At 44.9% G+C, this 22,832-nt stretch overlaps 1 long non-coding RNA gene and 1 pseudogene across 2 annotated transcripts in view; both read left to right on the top strand.

The window, feature by feature from the left end:
• Positions 1–22,832, top strand: part of LOC308524846 — a 65,766-nt gene that overhangs the window by 4,035 nt on the left and 38,899 nt on the right. The window lies entirely within an intron of this gene.
• Positions 5,176–6,070, top strand: LOC308524687 (proteasome subunit alpha type-1-like; annotated as a pseudogene). The gene has a single exon. The product of its transcript is annotated as a proteasome subunit alpha type-1-like (transcript).

The raw sequence follows: 22,832 nt of genomic DNA, 5'->3' as shown, positions 1-22,832 counted from the left end.
CATGGATGGAGTGTTTGTGTGAACTAATATAAATTCAAAGTAAACATCATTACATAAAAGGGTACGGTCTTTTTTTTTTTAGTTTTATTCATTCCAAACAGGCTGGATCTGGCCCGCGGGCCGTAGTTTGCCCACGGCTGGACTAGACAGAGAAAGAGTTGTCTCTGGTATCAGATGGAATTGTGATCATATTACATTCAGTTAAAATGAATTTTCCACAATTATAATCATCACTAGGACATTGAAGATAACAATAAATCAAACATATCCCAAATGGAAACAAGAAATCTTATAAGCAGTTGAATTTAGTGAAAGAAATTACTGATCTATATGCAAATAAAGTTGAGATAGTCCACGGCTGTAGAGTGACATGGAGTTGGATAGATGTCAGCATAACCCTCTATGGTGATGCTTCCCTCTAGAAATGATGACTAGCTATTTCCATCTTGGCTTGCATTTTTCATGTGGTGTTCTTCCCCCTCCCATTTTCATTTCCTAGTATTATCAGTGAGGTGAGCTGCCTGCTACTGAGATTATAAGGTCTTTCAAGGTCAGAGAAGGACTGACTCATGTATCCCATGTGTTCTCCCTCTCCTTCACCTCTAACCTAGTGCTGTGTTCTGTTTTGTTTTTCTAAACATTTTACTACAGGTTAGTAAGAAAGATAAATTTGATTTATTTTTTGTTTGTGTGTCCCTTGATGGTTTCACTTTTACTTACAACAATTGTTTATTCTCCCACTAGGGAGGAAAAGGCAAAGAAACAAATTTCCTTTCCCCTAGAGCCGCAGTCTCAACCTGTGGGTCGCCAACATGTGGGTCGCGACCCCCTTGGGGGTCGAACAACCCTTTCACCGGGGTCCCCTAAGACCATTGGAAAACACATATATAATTAAATATTGTTTTGTGATTAATCACTATGCTTTAATTATGTTCAATTTGTAACAATGAAAATACATCCTGCATATCAGATGTTTACATTACGATTCATAACAGTAGCAAAATTACAGTTATGTAGTAGCAACGAAAATAATTTTATGGTTGGGGATCACCACAACATGAGAAACTGTATTAAAGGGTCGAAGCATTAGGAAGGTTGAGAACCACTGCCCTAGAGCCTCCAGAAGGAATATAGCCCTGAGAATAATTTGTGTTTTGCCCTGTGAGACCCAGTATTGAACTTTACACTTCCAGAAATGTAAGGTCATAACCTGTTTTTTTGTTTTTTTTTTTTTTTATTATTAGTTAAGGTATTACAAATGTGTCCTCATCCCCCCCTTTAACCCCCAACCTCCCCCCCCCACACACAAACTCATGCTCCCATCCCCCCGTTGTCCATGTCCATTGGTTTGGCTTATATACATGTATACAAGTCCTTCTGTTGATCTCTTCCCCTTACCCCCGCCCTCCCCTACTTTCCTTCTGGGGATTGATAGCCTGATCGCTGTTTCTCAGTCTTTGGGTCTGTCCTTTTTCATCAGTCTATGTTGTTCTCTATAATCCACAAATGAGTGAGATCATGTGGTATTTATCTTTCTCTGACTGGCTTATTTCACTTAGCATAATGCTCTCCAGTTCCATCCATGCTGTTGCAAAAGGCAAGAGTTCCTTTTTTTTTACCGCAGCATAGTATTCCATTGTGTATATGTACCACAGTTTTCTAATCCACTCATCTGCTGATGGGCACTTAGGCTGTTTCCAAATCTTAGCTATGGTGAACTGTGCTGCTATGAACATAGGGGTGCATATATCCTTTCTAATTGGCGTTTCTGGTTTCTTGGGATATATTCCTAGGAGTGGGATCACAGGGTCAAATGGGAGTTCCATTTTTAGTCTTCTGAGGTAGCTCCATACTGTTCTCCACAGTGGCTGCACCAGTCTGCATTCCCACCAGCAGTGCAGAAGGGTTCCTTTTTCTCCACATCCTCTCCAACACTTGTTGTTTGTTGATTTGTTGATGATAGCCATTCTGACAGCATAACCTGTTGTTTTAAACTACCAAGTCTGTGGTAAATTATTCCAGCAGCAATAGGACTCTAACAGTGGGTTTCACATTGTACCTGTCAGGGTATATTGCACATAATAAGTGCTCTTTGAATGTGTATTAAGTGAATGGTCAAGTTTCTAAAATGTCTCTTTTTTAATTATGATGAAGGGGTTTTAGAAGTAAATAAGGATGTTTCTGTGAGGATTCCAGACCAGTATAATATGCTGTGACCAGGCAGTTTTCTTCCAGTTTCTCTCCCTCTGGTATTCAAACCTGCTAACTTTCAGGCTAAAGGACTGGAAGGAAGTGGAAAGAGCACACTCTTTGTAGTCAGCAGACTGCACCAAAGTTGGGGATGAGGATGTGGATGAAGATGGCCTGGTTAGGGCTTTTCCTTAGTCCATGAGACACATTTATTTGTCAAGAGAAGATTAAAATTCTTTATAAAGGAAATGTATACTGTTGAACCTCAGAGGTAAGGCAGGGGAGAGTGGATGGGAAGAGATCAACCAATGAACTTGAGTGCATATATGCATAACCTGTGGACACAGACAATGGGGTGGTGAGAGCCTGGGGCAGGGGAGCAGGCTGGAAGAGGAAAAAAGGAGGGCCTATGTAATACTTTCAACAATAAAGATTTCTTAAAAATAAAGGAAATGTCTAAAGAAATAAAGCTGGCCCGGCTGATGTGGCTCAGTGGTTGAGCATTGACCCAAGAACCAGGAGGTCATGGTTAGATTCCCAGTCAGGGCACATGCCCAGGTTCTGGGCTCAATCCCCAGTGGGGGGTGTGCAGGAGGCAGTCTATCAATGATTCTCTTGGGTCAATTATGTTTCTATCTCTCCTTCTCCCTTCCTCTCTGTGAAGTCAATAAAAACATATTAAAAAAATAAGGTTGAGGTAATAATTAGTTTTTGTTATCCAAAATGGATTTGGCTATGTTTCAAGGTGAGGACTCAGTCACAGAAGTATAGTGAATCAAGGTCAGGTAGAGGGAGGCTCTGGGGTTTAACTTTTCAAAGATGCCCTGAGTGTTTGTGTGCTGTGGGTGCTCAATTGAAACACATTGGTCCCTGGCCGGTGATCTCAGTGGTTAGAGAATCAACTTGTGCACTGACGGGTCATGGGTTCGATTTTCGGTGAAAGGTATGTACTTGTGTTGCAGATTTGATCCCAGGCACTGGTTGGGGGTGAGTGCAGAAGGCAACCAATTGATGTGTCTCTCTCACATTGTTTTCTCTCTCTCTCTTTCTCTTTCCTTACTTCCCCTCCCTCGCTACCTTCCATTCTCTCTGAAGAAATCAATGGGAAAAATAACCTGGGGTGAGGATTAACAACAACAACAAAAGAAACCCAGTGGGCTGCCATAGGCCTACCCTAGCAGAGTGAGTTGACTCAACCATCAAGTAGTGTGGACTGCTGGGCCAGTTTCCAGAATGGAGGATGTGGCAGTAAACTTAGGGGTTGTGCAGCTAACTAGTCAATTCAGCAGTGATATCCTGCAGAATGTTTAGCAATTAGGTATATGAAGGAGAATGCTAGAGACCAGCAGGTGGCAGCCACCACAACAGGAAAAGCCTTTCTCAAGGAAAGGCCTTCTGAGTGATTAAGCATTATTTTTTCCAATAGAAACTACACACTTTCTAAAAGTATGTTTAAATTGTCAGATTGAATTAAGTTTAAACTGGATTGAGACTTTAATTTTTTTCTCCTGCTGACCATGAATAAGGGGTGTGGGTGTTGGGGGGTATTATATTCTAGGCTAAAATAAGGAGAATAAAACATTTCTCTGTATCATCTGATTAAAACATTTCTCTGTATCATCTGATTTTTACTGTGCCCTTCTGCAAGGTCATTCAGATTTCTTCTTTGGTGAGCTTTTCAGAAGAGGGAAGAGGGGACCAGAGAAGTACATGCTAATTTACCTTTGTTCTCTTCCTCTCTTTTTTCCCTTCCCCATTTCCTTGTCTGTCTGTGAGTGTGGAAAGTTGAGAGGGAATTTAAACTTGTATCCATAGCCTATTTGTTCCTATGTGATTCTCCTTTCTCTCCTTGCAGGAGAATGCTCTCATGACAGGAAGGTTTACAATAAATTCTCCCATTTAGCAACCCTTTACTGAAGATTCAGTACATATGAGGTCCTATGATAAATACAGGGCATATGAAGAAGGAAAGACTGGCCTTCACCTCCACACAGGGTGCAGGGGAAATAGGCATTTAAATAAATGGTTGTTATAAAATAACCATTTGAAAAAATAGCAGAGACTTACTTTTATACTGATTCTTCTGAAGCCTATGTCTGTGAAGCCATCCCTGACCCCCAATCAGTTATGTTCTCTTCATCTTTGGCTAACAGTCTACCTTGCATTTCCATGCCACTTACCATATTTTATTTTGTCCTGTGTTCATTTTTTCCTACCAGCCTGTGTACATCTCGGGAACAAGATCTATGTCTAATTCACTTTGTAAAGCTCTGGGTCCTGGAAAAATTCGAGATACACAGAAATGTTGAGTGTGAAACAGTGTCAGTCTCAGCCTGTGCAAAGATGTTAATTGCAATGTAATTTATAATAGTGAATATTTAGGAACCTGTTGCCACCTGGTAGAGATCCATTTAAGTACAAATAAATGTATATTATTCAGGTATCAAAATTATTAAAATAGACCAATATTATTTATCTCAAAAGATGTCCTTAGGAAATTATGAGCGGAAAGGAGATTATAGAACAGTCTGTATACTATACATTATTATATGTGCACTATTACACATATTTAAGTATGTGTCCATATGCCTGGAAGTATTGTCATTAAATTGTTCACAGAAGTTTATCTGAGGGGTGGGATTTTGTGTTTTTAATTTCCTTTTGTATGTTTTTCCACATTAAAAGTTTTTCCAGTGAGTAAATGTTATTAAAAGCGATGGGCACACCATGCAGTGTGCAAATGATGTTTTACTGAGTTGTATACTTGAAACCTGTGCCCCAATAAGTTCAATAAAAAAATAAAACAACAACAATAAAGAGTTTAAAAATTCCATCAAAATCTGATTACACAGATTTTCCTGTAGATGGCCTACAGCAAGCATGTCAAACTCACTGCCTACGGGCCGCATGCCTCGTTTATTTGGCCTGTGTCAGCCTTTGAGTTTGACATGCTTGGCCTAGAGGTAGTTTGGGCAGCTCTCACTGATGGGCAGGTCTGCAGGTGGCAACAGCAAGGCCCACGTTGGAACCCTGTTTTGCAACCAGTGTGACATTGTCAGTGTTTGGACTCCCCAGGGCAGGATTCATCAAATTGAATATACAGTGGAAGCTGTCAATCAGGGTGTAGCCACAATTGGTCTGAAATTAAAAAAAAACACAAAAAACCACCCTATGCAGGTTGGTCACACTGAAGAAAGCACACTCAAAACTTGCAGCTCACCAGAAAAAAATTCTCCATGTTGATGTATTGGTATCTCAATTGTGGAACTTCCTGCTGGCGCTAGACTGTTATGTAACTTTATGCTCCAGGAGTGTTTGGATTCCAGATTTGTATTTGACAGACCTCTTCCTGTGTCCCCTCTTGTATCTATAATTGGAAGCAAGACCCAGATACCAATGCAAAGAGATGGCCAATGACTGTATGGTGTTGGGCTGCTTATTCCTGGTTATGATGATATGGGCCCTCATATTTTCAAACCTGTCTCTCTGCTAACTATTTTGACTGCAGAGCTGTGTCCATTGGAGCTCATTCTCAATTAGCTCATACTCACAGGACAGACATATGTCTGAGTTTATGGAATGCAATTCGAATGAACTGGTTAAGCATAACCTGCCTGCTTTAAGAGTGACACTTCCTACAGAACAGGACCTAACTATGAAGAATGTTCCCATTGGAATTGTTGGTAAAGACTTGGAGTTTATGATTTATAATGATGATGATAATGTGTCTCCATTCCTGGAAGACATTGAAGAAAGGCCACAGAGAAAGGCACAGCCTGCTCAACCTGGTGATGAACCTGCAGAAAAGGCTGATAAACCAATGGAACCTCCATTCTATGTGTGTATTATCAAATGTGTAAGAACACAGGAATATGTATAATGACAATAATCTATACTTTGATGCAGTGGTGAAATGGTATGTTTTAGGAATCAGTCCAGATGTGAGTTCTTTCTAAGCATCTTCACTGAAACCATATAATGGGGTGCATTTTTTTTCTGAGAAGGTTTATATAATCATTATCTAGAAAATATATGTACTAATGTTTTTATATGAAGAACATAGTGTCTTTGTGGTTTTAAAGACAATGGTAAAATAAATTGTTTCATCTGCTGGAAAAAAGTATAGATGGCCTTTTTTTAATTATGCAAAGGACAGTCTCCCACAAAAAAAGATTATTTGGCCTCAGGTGTCAACAGTGAATGAAAACATCTATCAGAATTGTCCTCATAAGGTTCTTTACTACCATCTGGTGGTTAGAGAAGGGCCTACAAGTTCCATGTAGCTCCAGAGGAAATTCAGATGATTGAAGTAGGGCCTCAGAAATAAGATGTAAGGCCATAAGATGGATAGCTATAGTTCGAATGGGAGGCAGGGGAAGAGCAAGGAAAATTTATGGTTGACAGGGTCTGTGATGATATTACGAAGACCAGTATTTGGTTGTGAGGCTACCAATCTGTATTGTAAAATCTACATTAAGATTTCCAGTTTCATTGTGACTCTAGAGACCAGAATAACTACGTGCTGAGGCAAGAAAAGCCATTTGCAAGGCCTAGGCTTTCCTATTTGACCCCACCCTTCTTACCCTCACCCTGAAGGCCATGCAGAAACAAGTTTATTTTTGTTCTGCTCATCAGCTTTACCTATCTTTTTTCACCCTCCAGTTTTTTTCTAATTATTGCTAACTACTGAGTGACCCATCTGACAACCTTGTCTCATGCTCCTATTCACTGCTCTCAACTGGGTGTGGACCACTGCTTACTTTCTTGCCTGCTGGTCACTTCTGGAAGGCCTATGTTCTCTCACTTCTCAAAAAAATGCTTGTTTTTTCCAACAGGTGTAGGAATTTTATGCAGCACTTCATTCCTTTTTTCACCTTCTTTTTGAAAAATATGTTTTTATTGATTTTGGAGAGAGATGGAGAGAATGAGGGGAGAGAGAGGAGAGAGAGAGAGAGAGAGAGAGAGAGAGAGAGAGAAACATTGATTGGTTGCCTGCTGCACCCACTTTGACCTGGGATCAAACTTGAAACCTGGGTATATGTCCTGACCTAGAATCAAACAATTGACCTTTTGGTGCACAGGGCAATGCTCAACCAATTGACCCATATGGGCCAGGGCAGGACACACTGTTTCTTTATTCTTACAATCCCATTGTTTAAATCCATTTAGATGACAGCAATCTTTATCAAGGCCATGTTCTATTAACCATTGTTACAACTCTCTGTGGGTAGTGGACTCCTGGTTGCCCACCTGTTTCTCTTGTTAGGGTAATTGCATCCTCCTGGTTTCTAGTGGTTAAGTGCTTGCATATGATTTCTGTTACTTTTGAGCTCCATCATCTCCGTAAGTGTTAATGAGCAAGAGCCACCAATGAACATTCCTAATGCCTCGGTGAATGTTGTTTCCTTTGGGTGTGGGTCTTCTGGCCTTACACCATTTAACCGTTCCAGCATGCCCATCACACTATCATCTTTTATTTTTTCTTTTATTCCAAAAACTCAGGTATTTATATTGTGCTCAGTGTGGGATTTTGATCTCGCTAAGCTTTTATGAGCCTCCCTACTTTTTAGTGAGTTTCCTTAGTGAAGTTTTCCAATCCTCTGAGGTTTTAGATGATGCATTAAATCGCATATCTTAAGAATGTGTCCCCAAGACAACAAATTCTTGCATATCCAGTCTTATGTTCCAGCTTCCTTTCCCCTCAGCTCCCGGACAAGGGATAAGGTGTCTCTCTGGGAGGGTCAGGCAGCCAGAGTCACTCATCCCTATCAGCTCTGCGTTGCAGAGGGTAAGTTGCAGGAGAGTGTTGCAGAGAGGCTGGGGCTCATTCTTCCTCCCATTCCTACATCTTGGGGTGGAAATCCTATCACAGCAATGGCAGGATGGAAACACTGGGACCTCATTGTCCTTGCCTTGGCTCCTTTGCAGGGCAGAGGTTCCATGCTCAGAAAGGCAAGCCAAAAAGGCTAGAGGCTACTGCTCTCCCCCAGTGCCTGTAGCACTGGATCAGAGATATTTTCCAGAAAAAAAGGAAGTTTTTAATATTAGAGAACCCTGAAGATCTACCCCAAAGGAGCTGTTTGTGAAACAGCGTGGGGGAGTTCAAGCCTAAGGGTGCTATTGAAAATAATGTAGATTTTGATAGTAAGCATTAAGTCCCATAGGGGTGGGGAACCTTTTTCTGGCAATGGCCATTTGAATATTTATAACATCATTAGTGGGCCATACAAAACTATCAACTTAAAAATTAGCCTGCTATATTTGGTCAAACATTTCATTAACTCACCCCAAATGCCTTGACAGGGCCATACCAAATGATTTCTCAGGCCTTATACAGCTCATGGGTCTCTTAGGTCCGATGTTCCCCACCCCTGATTTAAGAGGAGACCAATCTAATCTAATAAAAGACAAACATGGTAATTAACCATGCCTCTGACACACTTCCTATTGGCTAATCAGGGCGATATGCAAATTAACTGCCAACCAAGATGGCGGCCGGCAGCCAGGCAGCTGAAGGAAAAAGGAGGCTTGCTTGGTCCAGTGATGGAAGAAGCCAAGGTTCCCCGCCTGCCGCTGCCTGGCTCTGAGCTGCACTCTAAGAAACAATGTTGCAATTATAGAATCTAAACAAACCCCAGATACCTGCTTTCAGCAGCAGAGGCCTCAGAGCTGGAACTGCAACAGTGTTTCAATTATAGAACCTAAACAAACCCCAGATACCTGTTTTCAGCAGCTGAGTTCTCAAGCTGGAGCCGGCTCTCAGCTCCAGTGACAGCCATAGAAGGTAAATAAATCCAAGAATAAAAAAGAAAAAAGAAAAAAAGGAGAGGTTGGGAGCTTCAGTTGCCCACCAGCCTGAAAATGGCCCTCAGACCCGCACCCAGACTGGCCAGGCACCCCAGTGGGAACCCCCACCCTGAGGAGGGTGTGACCAGCTGCAAACAGCCATCACCCCCTCATCCAGGCTGGCCAGGCACCCAAGTGGGACCCCCACCCTGATCCAGGACACCGTTTAGGGCAAACCAGCCGGCCCCAACCTGTGCACCAGGCCTCTATGCTATATAGTAAAAGGGTAATATGCAAACTGACCCTAACAGCAGAAAGACTGGGAATGACTGGTCACTATGATGCACACTGACCACCAGGGGGCTGACGCTCAATGCAGGAGCTGCCCTCTGGTGGTCAGGGCGCTCTCACATGGGAGGAGCTCTGCTCAGCCATAAGCCAGGCTGATGGCTGCCAGTACAGCAGTGGTGGTGGGAGCCTCTCTTGCCTCCTCAGTAGCCTAAGAATGTCTGACTGCAGTTTAGGCCTGCTCCCCGCTGGCAAGTGGACATCCCCCGAGGGCTGCCGGGCTGCCAGAGGGATGTCTGATTCCCTAGGGAGCAGGCCTCAGCCAGCAGGTGGTCATCCCCGAGGGGTCCCAGACTGCAAGAGGGCACAGGCCGGGCTGAGGGATTCCTCCCCCCCCCCCCCCCCCCCCCCCCGCCGAGTGCACAAATTTTCGTGCACTAGGCCTCTAGTCTATGTAATAAAAGGCCTGTAGCCATAATGCTGGAATGCCGGCATGACCAAACAACGGTCACCAGGAGGTGGATGGAGCACATCTCGGTCCCTCCTCCTAGCCCACTCGCTGCTCACAGTGGCAGGGGAGGGCAGGGCTTGCGGCTCGCATAACATGACTTTTCGCACAGTGAGCTCACGCACGGTGGATCTGGGGTCCCACCGACAGTATGGGTCTGAGTCTTGCGCAATTTTGCACACTGAGCCTCTAGTAACTCCATAAGAGCCAAAGAATGGATTGAAATAGTGGATTTACTTTTACCTTACATGAGGAAGGCTGTCAGTAGAGCAGGCTTTGGGTAAAGATATATTTAGAATCCAGTTTTGGGCATGTCAAGCTTGAAGATTTAAGACATCCAAGTGGAGGTGTTAAGTAGGAATATGTTTGATAGTTGGACAGAGGTGTGGGTGAGACATGTATTAGGGGTCAATATGTAGGTGGTATTTAATGCCATGGGGACTGAAGACACATTAAGAGAGAGAGTGTAGATATAGAAGGAAGTCCAAAGATTGGGCCTTTGGAGGATGATAGCATTGAGAGTTCTAATAGAAGGGGAAGAACCTACAGGTGTAGGAGGAAAAGCAAGAGTGCAATATTCTCAATTCCAAGTGAAGAAAGTGTGTCATGGAGGAGAGAGTGGTAAATGATACTGGTAGTGAAACTGGATACAAAATGGGTCCAGGCTGCCCGTTACTACTTGAGTCCTTGAAGCATGCTAGCATTGAGAGGGAGTTCTAATAGAAGAGGAGTAGAGAGTGATAACATGATGCTGGTAGGGCAAGCAAGATGATTGAGAAGAAAAAAATGGATTTAGTAAAGTAGAGGTCATTGGTAACTTCTATTTAGTTAACATCAACTGCATTATCTATTTGAAACATCAGAACCAGCTTTGATTCCTTTTTTTCTTTCCAACTATCACCACTTCCACCTCCAATATCTAGTAAACCTGTCCTGTCAATTGTATTCCATAACCATTATTCATCACCTGCACTGGGTAAATACCATTCTAGATACTTGCATATAGAGATGAACAAGACTCGGACCCTCTTCTTCAAGAACTTACAGTTGAGAATGTGGTACAGGCATAACTACCTTTCAATATAGTAGCAATGGTAATGTTAATAATTATTAGAATTTCTTCTATTAATAAGATTTTCCTGCTGCTGTTGCTGCTACTCCTAGCACTCTCTAACATATTAGAACACATACTTTATGCCAGGCATATATATATGATTATCTCAAGTAATCGCTACACTTTTATCAGGTGACATCATCTTATAGAGAAAAAATGAAGGAGAGAGAAATTAAGTAACCCATCTGAGGTCATACAGCAGGTAAATGGTGGAAGCTCTATACAAAACCAAGTAGCTTAACTTTCAAATTTATGTTCTTCACCACAGCTGCAAGCTGGCTTTCCCTTACTTACAAAACTGTACTTATATCTACTAACTTATTCCTTCACTTTAAAGTACCTTTGCCTTCTTGCTTCCTCTTTTTATTTTTTTAACTTTTTTATTGATTAAGTTATTACATATGTGTTCTTATCGCCCCACTGCCCCCTCATCATCCCCCCACTCATACCCTCATCCCCCTCTTGTCTGTATCCATTGGGCGGCTTATATGCAAGCATACAAGTCCTTTGGTTAATGTCCCCCCCCCCCCCTCCTCTACATTCCCCCTGAGGTTTGATGGTCTGATCGATGCTTCTCTGGTTGCTCCTCTTTTTAATGTTTACTGGAATAACTTTTCTAATAAATCTCTTGTGAATCTAAGTCTTAGACCTGCTTCTGAGGAACCCAAGACATATTCTTCCATACTGCTAAAGAATTGTGATAGTGACATATCTACATCTTTGATTGATTAATTAGTGTTTGAAATAGCTGTGACTACTGATGAAGAACCAAGGGCCTCAATATCTTGAGATGCATTTTGAGCAATAAGTTAAAATCACATTTATTTTGTTGTTAACTGTGATTTGCCAAAAAGTCCTTGTTGAATATTCCTGCCAGTGAAGCCCAGATGAGACTATCTGAGCCTATCAATGTGGTTATAATGAAATGTTTCTCAAAAGCAAAGGAATAAGGAAGTTGGGAGAGGAAGTATAACATAATAACTTAGAGTATACGTACTCAGCATATGGCACTAAATGCTTCCATATAGCAATTCATTTATTTTCCCCAACAATAGCATGAGAAATGTACTATTTGAGAGATAGGGCACTTGAGTAGAGAGAGATTAAATTACATGCCCAAGGTTTCTCAGGCACTACTACTACTGCAAAGACAGCAGATTAGTAATTATCATGACAGTGTCAGTGATAGTGTACAAGCTTTCTTTCACTCCTTGTCCACTTACGTAGCACAGCACTACTCTAAATGGCTGAGTGGCTTTCTGAGACTTTAGTGAAGGGCTAGAATGATTAAGGAGAATTGCAATTTTGAGGGAATGGGAAAAATGGTATGTTTCATATGTCTTTCCACATAGTCCAATGGAAGAGCATACCAAACTTAAGGGGGTTATCTTTAAACACATCGTGTTGTAGTCAGCTCAGGCTGCCATAACATAATACCATAGACTGGGTGTCTTAGACAATAGAAACTTATTTCTCATAGTTTTGGAGCATCTAAGATCAAGATGCTGCTGATTCAGTTCCTGGTGAGGGCTTTCTTCCTGGCTTGTAGATGGCTACCTTTTTGCTGTGTGCTCATATGGTCTTCCCTTGGTTTATGCATGTGGGGAGAGAGAGAAAGAGAAAGAAAGAGAGAGAGAGAAAGAGAGAGAGAGGGGGAGAGAGAGAGAGAGAGAGAGAGAGAGAGAGAGAGAGAGAGAGAATCTGTGGTGTATCTTCTTATAAGGGTACTTGATTCCATTATGAGAGCGCTGCCCTACTGAACTCATCTCAGTCTGATTACTGTAGGGACACAAACATTTAATCAATAACACACCCATTCCCTGGACTTTCTCATATTTTTATCTTCTGGGATAGGGAGAGGGAGAGACATCTACTTCAAAACTTCTCAGTGCAGGCAGACCACTTTTAGTCAGGCTACTGTTAGGTCGGAGAGAGCCCAGGATCGGATACATGCAGACATGACAAGATAATGGACTTCCCCTGGAATTTCTCACAGATCAAGGTGCCAGACACAGATACCGGCTTCTCCCTGAATTCACATACCCCCACACAGATAAGAACTTTGTCATGAATATTCCGCCCATCCCCTGCAGCAGAGAATTCCTCAGCTCATGTCCCCGCCCCTCACCCAACCGCAGTATAAAAAAAGCGCCCCCCTCCCTGTTGGCGTGAATCCACGTGCCCTGTCCTTGGGGTACGTGGGTCTCCCGGGGACGCAGAATAAACCTTTTCCTTTCCTTTCTTTTCTGATTCACTGGACTCTATTTCTTGCGCCGCCTCCTGAGCCACCTAACCTAACATTTGGTGCCTCGAAACCCGGGTGGCGCGAGCACTCCCTTTGGCCGTCCCTCCACGGCTCTGGGTGCCCGCCTCTCCCTCCTCGTGGCTCTGGACCCATCAGGACCTCATCTCTTCAGCTCAGCAACTTTAACCAGTTTGGCAGCATCAGCGGTGAGTCCCGCCCCACCCCGTGCCGGTCCCAAGTGGCAGCTGGCATCTCTGTCCGTAAAACGTGGCCACGTCAGAGATTGCCTCTCCGGACCCTTCCAGGAAGGCTCCTCCGGACCTGGGGGGGTAGCAGGGACGCCTCTACCCCGCCCACGGTCCCTCCGTCCCTCCGTAGCGTGGGTTAAACCGCTGGGACGCCAGCCTTTAGCCCCGCTACAGGCCACGGGGATCAAGCACAGGGGGAATCCAAATTCCAAACCTGACCTGAGCACACCTCTAGGGTGCCGGCTCACCGATCTGGCTAAACACGGGGCCTGTCCCGGCATGTCCCCAGTATGAAAATGGGACACTGACTTTAAGGTCACACCGATCTCAGTTATTTCTGCCAGTGAACTGGGAAATTTGCCCAAGGCTCTCTCTCTCAGTCTCTCTCCATCTCTCTGCGTTCCCCGTCCCTCCCCCCACAGTTCCTTCTGCCTTCTCTCCTCCTCCTGTCCTTCCTCCTCCCTCCGGGCTGTCCCTGCGCCGTGCCGCTCCCTGCACCGCTGAGCCCGCAGTGTGTGTGGTACATGTGGGGGTGAGTTCATGTGCTGTGTGTGGGACGCGGCGACGGCACCGCCATCGTCTCCGCGTCCCCTCACCCCCTCCACCGGAGAACTCCCCAAATTCCCCCGGCGTAAGCCGCCGCTCTCCCACCGGCCTCGTGCCCCTGTCCGTCCACACTCTCCCCTCCTCCTCCCTGCTGGACTTTCCTCCAGCCACGCCTTCGGTCGACCCACTGGCCCCGCCTCCCCTCTTCCCCCTGCCCCACCGCTGCCGAAAACTCAAACCGCCTTTCACAACCCCACGTCCCTGCATGCCCCCTCCGCCGCCGCGCAGTTGGTCTGTCCGCGCAACCCCGCACCCGCTAACGCCAAGTCCCCTGCCGCCCCTGCCTGCTTTCCCAGTCGGTGCACACACGCGTCCATAGGCTCTACCTTCTTCCTTCTGTCCTTCCTCCTCTGTTCTGCCCCTGGGAGGTTGCAGCTTTTAAACTGAACTGCCGATACCTCTCCCAGGCCCACCCAGGCCACCTCTCCCGCGCTCTCCCCGTCCCTTACAGCCTGCCTTAGTAACCTGTACCCCACGCAGTGCCCTCTGTAAGGTCTAACCGCCCGCCTTCCTCTGTGCGCTCCGCTGAAACTCCGCCCCCATGACTGCCAGCACTTTAATTCATAGGTGGCCGACCAGTTCCCTTTGCGAGAGGTTGCAGCTGTGCTCTCTTCAGACCCTCTTAACGAGAAGCTTCCTTCTCCCCTAGAGCCCAAATCCTAAGAACGTCAGTTCCAAAACAGCCTCTTCCATTTCTGCACCCATTCTACTCCTGCCATAGTCCCGTCCAGGAACTGAGGGCATAGTCTGAATCTATGCCCCCCACTCTCTAGCCCGACCTTTAAGGTCTTTATTGGTCCTCAAACCCAGGTCCGAGATCGAGTGAAAAATGGCCTTGAAGGTTCTTAATGCCCTGGAGGAGCAGGCACAGTCAGAACGGGAGGCCTGCCTTCCACAGGAGGTGGACCTGCAGACACGCCTTAGTTGTTTGTGACCCTGAGGTTGACGGCAGCCGCCATGGCCCCAAGGAGGCCATGCGCGGTGGGGGTGCAACGAAAGGAACGCCACCGGAGAATGCTTCAAATGCGGAAATGAAGGCCACTGGGCAATGCAGTGCCCCTGGCCCCGAGCCCTGACCAAGCCCTGCCCGGCATGCGGTCAAAATGGTCACTGGAAGAGTGACTGCCCCTGGAAAAGTGGTGGGCCCCTTACGTCTCCACGTGAGGGGACCACCCTCCGGGGCCATGATGCTCCGCCACTGGCCATGCTGGGACTGGCTGAAGACTGAAGACGCCCTGACTCGACCACCCCGATCACCCTTGCTGAGCCTCGGGTCACAATGAAGGTAGTAGGTCACCTTCCCGGGCTGCCTTCTCTGTCCTGCCCTCCTTTTTAGGGCCCCTTTATCCTTCCAAGATCTCGGACATGGGTATTGACGGCAAATCCACCTGCCCTCTGGCCACCGGACCCCTTCCCTGCCTCCTTGATGATAGCATGCCCCATGCCCCTGTTAGGACGAGACATCCTCACCATCCTAGTGGCCACTCTGCAGCTCACTCTGAGCCCTTCAGCTTCCCTGCTACTCCCACTCCTGCCCCCCTCCCTTTACAGGGACACTGATTCCCCACTGCCATGCGTCCCGTTATGGGGCCCTGTTGTCCCAGACCACAGTAGCCTAGCTCAGTCGTCGCCTAGCTCAGTCGTCGCCTACCTCGGTCTTCACCATGAACGCCTTTTCTCCTTCTCTCTGCCACAACTGTCCCCTCCTCTGAACTGAAAACTGCTCTGACCTCGCCCCATCCCCCTCCACCCTCCCCAAAGAAAAAATGCAGCAACTTTAAAATCCAAGCGGCTAGAGGCCTGGGAACAGGCTGCGCGACCTGCTCCCTCCCTCCCCGCCTTTTCTCCAGCCTCCAGGTCCCTGGCTTCCACTGCTCCTTCCATTTTCCCTTGGATATCAGCGCATTCTAACATTTCTTCCCACTTTCGCTGCAATACCTACCTCTCTCAGGCTCACCGAGTGCCTCCCACCATCCCCGAAGAAGATTCGGTGACACCATCCAGCACCGGATGACCCATCATTCCTCACGGGCTCTTACCTGGCAAGGGACCCTCCGATTCTGCTCAGGTTTTTCATATTTTCAGGTGAAACAGACACGGAATGATGAGGGAATCATCAATTCTACTGTCTGGATGGGAAATCCTCTAGTGTCACTATTTATGAACCCTGGGCCTACTCCTATGCCCACCCTCATCAACACAACTTTCCATCTACTCTCCAACATTAATCCCTCCTCCTCTACATCCTGCTGGATTTCTGTCACTGGCTCAAACCCTCATCATAGCCACTCAATTCCAACCTATTGAACCATCTAATGGCCCTGACCAAACTCCAGCTACACCAAGGAGCCCCACTTTCTTGAGCCCTTTTGGCTCTTCTTGCTCAACCACCATCTTCTTACTGATCCCCCTCCCCTGGGTACGTATCTCCCATATCTGTCTTTAACCAGGCAATTGCTCCGAGAACACGAGAACAGGTTTCTGCCCAAGCCAGAGCTGACTGGCCAGGACTCCCAAGTTCAGCCCTTCACCCTGGTGACTCGGTCCTCCTTAAGAACCTACAACCACAAGCCTTGGAGCCTAGGTGGACGGGACTTCACACTGTAATCCTCACAGTCCCCACCGCGGCCAAGCTGCTTGGCGACCCCAGCTTGACGACCTGTCCTGGCACCGCCTCTCCAGACTCAAGAGGAACCCGGAGCAGCATGACATCTATAAATGTGAGGTGTTGGGCCCCACTAAGGTCTGCTTAACCACCCTCCCCTCCTCCTTCCTTCTCCTCCCTGCCGTGTGCAACCTACACCCACCCCCACCCGCTTATGTGTGGAGGTTCAAGGTCCGTGAAACCCACTACCAGAACGGCAAACAAGTCACCCGGCAGCGGAACCCAGCCAGATGTAATCAAGATGTCAACACCTATGGGGTTGCCACGGAAGAGACTATCATACCACACTGCAGCCAGTCTCACCAAGGCCAGCCCAGGTACCTTCTTTTGGTGCAACGGCACCTTAAGGAACTGCATGAACTCCTCTGACCCCGGGCCTTGCTTCGTGGTCACAGTAGTTCCCCAACTAACCTTGTATGGAGAGTCGGAGCTCACTGGTTGCTCCCTCCACCTCATCCCTGGACCCGCCGGGCTGCCTTCCCCCGTGTCATGTTAGGGGTGAATATCGCTACCTCAGTAGGCCTCACTGGGGGGCCCTCGGGAACAGTCTGGTCACTGCTCAGTACTTTAATGACAAGCTCCAGTTAGCCCTGGAGTCTACTACCGCCTCTTTTTAGCCTCCCTACAGTGACAAGTGACATCAGTAGCCCAAGTAGCCCTGCAGAACCAGCTCGCCTCAGACCTTCTGACTGCAGAAAAAGGAGGAACCTGCATATTCCTTCAGGAAGAATGCTGTTACTACATCGAGTCCGGAGTAGTGGAGCAAAACAAAATGTACAGACCCTGACTAAGCTGAGTAAAGAACTACATGCAGGACACTTCCAGGACAACTCTCCTTCCGGCTGCTTCCAAAGCCCCTTAGCCACCTGGGTCCTACCCATGATAGGGCCCCTGATTCTCATCTGTGTCTTTTTTCTCCTAGCCCCCTGCCTCCTCAAGTTCATCCACTCCCCGATCGCGGAGATGTCACCAGTGACTGTGAATCAGTTCCTGCTCCATCCCTACACTCGGCTGCCCTCCGACCTGCCTCTGCCTAACCCTGGCCTTTAAACGCCCCCCCTCCATCGCCCTTAGCCAGCTGGAAGCAGCCAGAACGAGTCGCCGTCCCTTATCACCAAAAGGCCGGGATGTTAGGTCGGAGAGAGCCCAGGATCGGATACATGCAGACATGACAAGATAATGGACTTCCCCTGGAATTTCTCACAGATCAAGGTGCCAGACACAGATACCGGCTTCTCCCTGAATTCACATACCCCCACACAGATAAGATCTTCATCCTGAATATTCCGCCCATTCCCTGCAGCAGAGAATTCCTCAGCTCATGTCCCCGCCCCTCACCCAACCGCAGTATAAAAAAAGCGCCCCCCTCCCTGTTGGCGTGAATCCACGTGCCCTGTCCTTGGGGTACGTGGGTCTCCCGGGGACGCAGAATAAACCTTTTCCTTTCCTTTCTTTTCTGATTCACTGGACTCTATTTCTTGCGCCGCCTCCTGAGCCACCTAACCTAACAGCTACCACTAACCCATTGCATCGGCTGCCTCTAATGAAGTCACACCAGAAGGAAGGATTACTAAATTAGACCAGATTTTGCTGAATGGAAATAGTATAACAAGGCTGGTTCCTGGAGAAGAAGAATCTGAATGGATTCCCTTAATTTATGCTAGTTTCTGCTTTTTCTTATAATGACAACAAAATTTATATTTTTAAACCTTTTAAGCCCAGCAGGGGTGGCTCAGTGATTAAACATCGACCCATGAGCCAAGAGGTTGCCTGTTCAATTACCGGTCAGGGCACATGCCAGGGTTGTGGGCTGAATCTCCAGTAGGGGATGTGCAGGAGGCAGCTGGTTAATGATGGTTCCCTCTCATCCATGTTTCTATTCCTCTATCCCTCTCCCTTCCTCTCTCTAGAAAAAAATCAAACAAACAATAAGACACCTTTCCATGTCTGGATTATATGAAGCTAAATTTCCCATTAAAGGGGAATGCTTTGAAGAGGCAATGTATAGGCCACCTTTGTAAATTAATCATGTTTATCATGGAAAAAAAAGAAGAGTTATTTGAAGATGAAGATAAAGGTGTTTTTGGAAAAAATTAAAACACTGCAGTGCAAGTTTTCAACTTCCTTTAAGAAACTTATATCTTTTAAATATATATTATTGTTTTTTTACAGAGAGGAAGGGAGAGGGATAGAGAGTTAAAAACATCGATGAGAGAGAAACACACCAAGGCAAGGCACATGCCCTTGACTGGAATCGAACGCGGGACCCCTCAGTCCCCAGGCCAATGCTCCATCCACTGAGCGTTGATCAGGGCAAGAAACTTACATCTTATTCGCAATGTTTGATTTTGTCTTAGAATCTATCACCCTTCTTGCCCATATCTAAAGGCCTTCTGATTCCTTCTTTTCCACTGCACTTGGGATATTTTGCTTAACGTACTTTGGAAATCCCCCAAATCTCTGGATGTGGTAACCCCAATTCCTGTTATGTCCCGTACTTTCAATGACTTTTTAGAGTCCCAATCCATTGACCTTGTCTCTACTGACCAGCAAGTCTGACCGCCTTGTCCCGACCCGCGGGACAACAACGAGGGAACGAAGAGACACCCTAGGAGAATGAGACAGACAAGGGACACGAAAGAATGGAGGCAAGACAAGTTCTGATCAAGCCTCAAACTTTATTCTCACAGCGGCAGAATATATACTGTTTTAGGGAAGGGGGGTGGGTAAAGGGGTCTGGGCAGTAACCTTTTGTTAGAGATTTATTAGGCTTTTGATGGCTGTGCTTATCAGTGGAGATGTGTGATTTAGTAGCTATGTGAGGGTAGTTTATCTTTTAACTGCTGGCCAATTTGCAAGACACAGGTGGTTTCTGGTAATTAGGAGTTTCTGGAGGAACCAGAAACTTATAGTTCTTAAGATGGCCTTGTTTAAGCCAATATCTTTAATGGCTCCCAACAATTCCTCCCTTTTTCTTTATTAAGGGTGGGCTTTAACCGACTGGGGGAGTAGGGACCTGGTTCCTCCCGTGGGATGGTGGGGTCCCACCGTCAGTGGCTCTTGGTATCTTTTGGGGAGGAGAGGCAGAGCCGATAGTTATGTATGGATACCAACCTCTATGCAAACCAGGTGTGCTCACAGGGAAATCCAGAGGCGGTCGAAAATTTTTGTGACCTTCCCTTGCAGTGCTTTGCCGTGCACCCAGGTCGGTGCCCATGCCTTTCTCCTTCTATGGGGAGTAGGCAAGCATCCCTCTGGCGTCATGCTGTCCCTGCAGGGAGGGAGTTTTAGCAGTCATTATAATCATATTCACTGTCTAACATGGCTAGACGATGGTAGTGTACCTGAATGGGTTTTGCCAGGACGCTATCAACCTGCTGTTTTACAAAGTCTGTTAATTTCCTAAAAGCCCAGGGGCCGAAAGCTAGGATTAGGAGAAGGCTTATAAGGGGGCCGAGAATAGGAAGCAGGTAGGGCAGGAGTCCGTTCAATCCGCTCCAGAGGGGGTTCTCGAATAATTCTCTCCGTCTCTTCACTAGATCTTCTTGTAACTTCTTTATCTTGTCTCGGACGATCCCGGATTTGTTGGCATAGAAGCAGCAGCGTTCCTGTAGGGCCAAGCATATTCCTCCCTGTTCTGCTGTGAGCAAATCTAACCCTCTTCTATTTTGTAGTACTACTTCAGCTAAGGAATCTATCTGATCTTGGAGATCATTGATAGTGCCTGAGAGAGCTTGGACATCATCAATTAGCTGGTTAGATAATTTATTATAGGTGTGTAATGCTGTCCCTAATCCGGCGGAACCGGTAGCTACAGCTCCTTTTGGCAAAAAAAAAAAAAAAAGGTCAAGAGAGGTCAATACAGAATGCTTAAGTGCCTTTCCCTTAGTTAATGGGCTAGGTAATATACTGTGAGCCCTGATGTGGGTGATATAAAAAGGGTATTTTCTCTGCTGCACAATCTGTTGAACTTGCTTAAATAGTAAGAATAAACTTTGGTCACTTAACCATTTCAACCGGGCAGTTTCAATTCTACTTACTAGGCCCGAAGCATAAGAGGAATCAGAAATTATGTTAACAGGCTGTTGGAAATCTTGCAACGCAGCCTTAATAGCTTTTAATTTAATTCTTTGCACAGAAGTATGACTGGTCAGAATTTATAGTATGATAGGCAGCTTTCCCATTTGATGACCCATCAGTAAAAACAGTTAAAGCTTCAGGAATTGGTTCCTGCCTAGTATTTTTTGGTATAATGATGGAGGTCTTATTTAAAAATTGTAGAAGTTTATCTTTTAATAGGTGACAGCTAAGTTCCCCTGAATATCCACTTAACCCAATTTGTCAATTTACGTCAGTTTGAAATAACATTTATTCTTTTAACTTTACTTGTCCTAAGTTATGGACAGTAAATGACATTAATTAAATTTCTGGTATAGTCTTTAAGTAAATTTACATAAACTTTGTTTAAGGAGGCAAAACATAAATTATTTAATTTAGCTTATGAGGTCCAATATATTGATTTTTAATTTTAGTTAGACATCTGAAGGAAACCTCTTTTTATTTCCTTCCAGACAGCTTTCTTTCTCACACAAGCAACAAATGTAAGGAATATGGTTGCCTTTTGAGATTTTAACAAATGCTGTCGCAAAGCTATATATTTCAAGTGATTTTTCATTATGATGACTAATTATTGTCAGATTTAGTATTTTAATAACAATTTGTAAATGTTAGCAATTATATTTTTAAAGAATATACCCTTTGGCTTATATGCATATACAGAGGAATCATGGGAAGCCTTCAGTAACTTTTTTTAGAAGAATTTTACTTTACTAGGATTCAATTGCTTACAAGGACTAGTAAATTCAGTAAAGTTTTATGACTGATACACGAGGTGCAAACGCTGCCCCACCTCTAGCCTAATTTAAAATGCAGTAGTGAGGAGCTTTTGTTATTTTAAATTACATTTTAAAATTTCACTGCTGTATTTTAAGAAATATTAAACAAAATAACTTGTTTTGCCCTTTCTCAGAGGCAAAAACTTAAAATATATTTATTAATTTTTATTTGATAAAGCTTTCCATGTGATTTCAAGTATAGTTTTGAAATCCAACTTGAAAAGACCATTAAATATATATATATGATTTAAAAATTATATACTGATTATTATTAAGAGATATTAATTAAATTTAAACTCATTTCTCAATCAGTAACATTAAGACTAAACTTTAAAAATGCAAGATATAATCAACCAACAGATTTAATACTGTCCTCTAGATTTTGTATGAGGCATACTCAGATCTCATTTAATTCAGTATTATGTCATTTTAAGATACCTAGGTGTAAACTCCAAGTTCTTAAATTTCACAGCAGCTTTGGAAAACCACACTTGAGCCTGGCAAGGCAGGCTTGGCCCAGCCTTTGATTTTAAAAGGACCATAATTTTTTCCTCTGGGGAAGGTCAAGAAACAACGTTTAGCTAACATTGTTTTCTGCCCCTTGCTTGCCGGTGGGAAGTTTCAAAATTGGCCTGGGGGAGGAAGGGAGGGGCTGTATTCCCTGGAAGAACAGGTTTGGCCTACCCTGGACCAATCAGATGTAAATTAACCACATTCTTTAAGAATTTGCTACAGGCGGGAAGCAGCCCCTTTCTCCATCAGAAAGGTGTGGCTAGCCTTTTTAATTAACAAAGGGCCGGTTTTTTACTGGGCTACTTGATTTTTAAAATTAAGATATTTTTAATAATTCTTGGGGTTCGAATTCAATTATTTTAAGGCATTTACTTTAGCAAATTTTTGTAACAGAGACAATGTTACTGATTTTTCTTTTAGAGGTCTTAAAGTTAGCTTTGGAGTAGCTTCATTAACATTATTATGGGAAAATACCAATCTTGTTGCTAGAATTTCTACCCTGGGTCAAATTCGCCATTTTATTTAGGAAATAAACAGTCTTGGGTTTTATTCTGCTCATTTGTAAAGAGATTTTAGCTTAAAACTCTATCTAAATGTCCAAAATCGGAACTTGCGCGCATCAGTTTCAAGCCAGGTTTTCTCTTTACACGTGAACAGAAATCCCAGACGCATTTTAAATTTTGTAAAACTTTTCAATTACGAGAAGGAGACTTTAATCTAGAATACTGGGGAGGAGGTGTCCATATTAGATCGCCATGTGCTCCCTTTTCCTTT

The sequence above is a fragment of the Myotis nattereri genome (assembly GCF_964212035.1).
Source record: "Myotis nattereri genome assembly, chromosome: 9".
NCBI classification, from domain to species: Eukaryota; Metazoa; Chordata; class Mammalia; order Chiroptera; family Vespertilionidae; genus Myotis; species Myotis nattereri.
This window is presented reverse-complemented; position numbering and strand designations above follow the sequence as displayed.